Genomic DNA, 1,995 nt, shown 5'->3' with positions numbered 1-1,995 from the left:
TCCTTCCTTCCTTCCTTCCTTCCTTCCTTCCTTCCTTCCTTCCTTCCTTCCTTCCTTCCTTCCTTCCTTCCTCATGCCACAGTTTGTGAATCCAGTCTTCTGTGCAGATAAGGTTTGTGCTATCTGACTCAATATCAGCACAGATACAAAGTATGGAAAAACCCTACATGCAATAAGCCCACATCTTTTGGCTCTTGTCTGCTGTGTATGGTCTGGAGTTGCCTTTTTATTATCTATCCTCAAGGTGCTGCTGCCCGACCCATTCTTTCAGCAAATCCTCATCTTTATGCCGGTCACACACGATGGACAAAATCAAACATAAAAACCATCCTACAGAGCCAAAGCAGAGCAAACAGAGCCTTGCAAAGTAATGAGGATTGCGGATAGGGCCTTGCTTTGCTTCTCAGCTGACTGCCTTACCCTAATCTTTCCATCGGCTACAGATCCTGCATAAACTGCATCTGAGTGAATTGGAATTACATCTTGAGTTAACAGCCTCTCGGTTCACTTTAGCACTTCAAAGGATGAATCAGAAGTTGAGGTGTGCCAAAGGTTCATCAAGTCTCAAAGTCCTCAAGGGTCCTTGATAGTTGTTGTTTTTTTGATGGTGGAATTAAGGGGTCATAACAGAAGGAGAAGCGTTGTCTCTACATGCCCATTTTAATAAATAAATAAAAGTGAACACCAGGGTAAAATCATTAAACTATAAAAGTTTAATACCGATAAACATTTTATAAATTTGTGGTCAAAAAAGTTTGGCTCCTGAAGGACCCTCAATAGCTAACAGGGGAATTGTTTGTGAATTGTCCATTAGCATTTAGGCAGAAATGTCCCTCAAACAAAACAAAACACAACAAAAAGTGAAAGCTAGGGAATACACCTTCATTGTTTTGTTTCCAAGTCAGAAAAATTACCTATTGTGGCTCATGTTTTAAAAGAGGGTGAGAAATTAAGTCTTCATCTCAACCTAAGCTATCTTCCCCATCTCACTGTCCTCAAGATATTCCTGGATTTGAGTTTCCAGAACATTAGCTAATACCTGCTAGGCACAAGATTAGAAAAATAACAGTTAGCATCTCAATTAATTGCTGTACTTATAGAGGTGTGCAGAAGTTGACAGAGAGGTAAAAACAGATATTTTCCTGAAGTCTTGCAATAAGATTCATGATAAATAAAATAAAATAAAACAAGGCAATGTGTTTCAGGAATATGACTTCATTAACTCATAATTCAGTCTAAGGAAGGGAATGAAAACTCTGCATGCCTTTGCGAATATATGAATCATGAAATTACAGGCACTATCTTAGTGGGACCAGGGTTTCCAGAACAAGGAAAAAAAACATTCTTATTATTGACACAGTGCAAGCTGCCATATGCTCGTTTTGATCAGAATGGCAAATTCAAATCAGAATCCTGCACTTTAAACAAGGTCATCAGAAGCTTTGGGCAAAATGTAAAGGGCTGAATTACTTCTTTTTTTTAAGGAACATCTTTTATTAACAAATAGCTGATGGTTCTAGAATAGTACAGCCCTATCACAAAATGATTTGTGGGGTCCTGCTTTTCTAATTTGAACAGTTGGTGCAGTGCTGGCATTCCTGCAGTTGTTTGTTCTCAAGACACTTTCTTTAAAGGAAGAACCCACCAAAGTTTTTTTGCTCCCCTATTCATTATTCTCTTCCTGACTTGGTTTTGATGATTTTGAAATCTAAGAAACGGGAGAGCAAAATGCCAATGTGGTGCTCAGCCTTTTCGATCAATGCCTCGTTGAACACATCACCCCATGGTGTCTGAAACTTTTCCTGTGCAGGGTCCAACAGAGGTATTCAAACTATATATTTATTGTGTATTGAACTATACAGCAACCCTCTATTATTGTTGTTGCTAGTTTATCTGACGGAGAGTGATATTATTTTCATTGCAGACTCCCTGGTGGTGTTTTTAATACCGAAAGTGCATCGGTGTTGAAGAATACCAGACAGGGCTACAAATTTC

Source organism: Protobothrops mucrosquamatus, unplaced genomic scaffold, assembly GCF_001527695.2.
Source record: "Protobothrops mucrosquamatus isolate PMUCROS unplaced genomic scaffold, P.Mucros_1.0 scaffold2452, whole genome shotgun sequence".
Lineage (NCBI taxonomy): Eukaryota > Metazoa > Chordata > Lepidosauria > Squamata > Viperidae > Protobothrops > Protobothrops mucrosquamatus.
Note: the sequence above shows the minus strand (reverse complement) of the source record.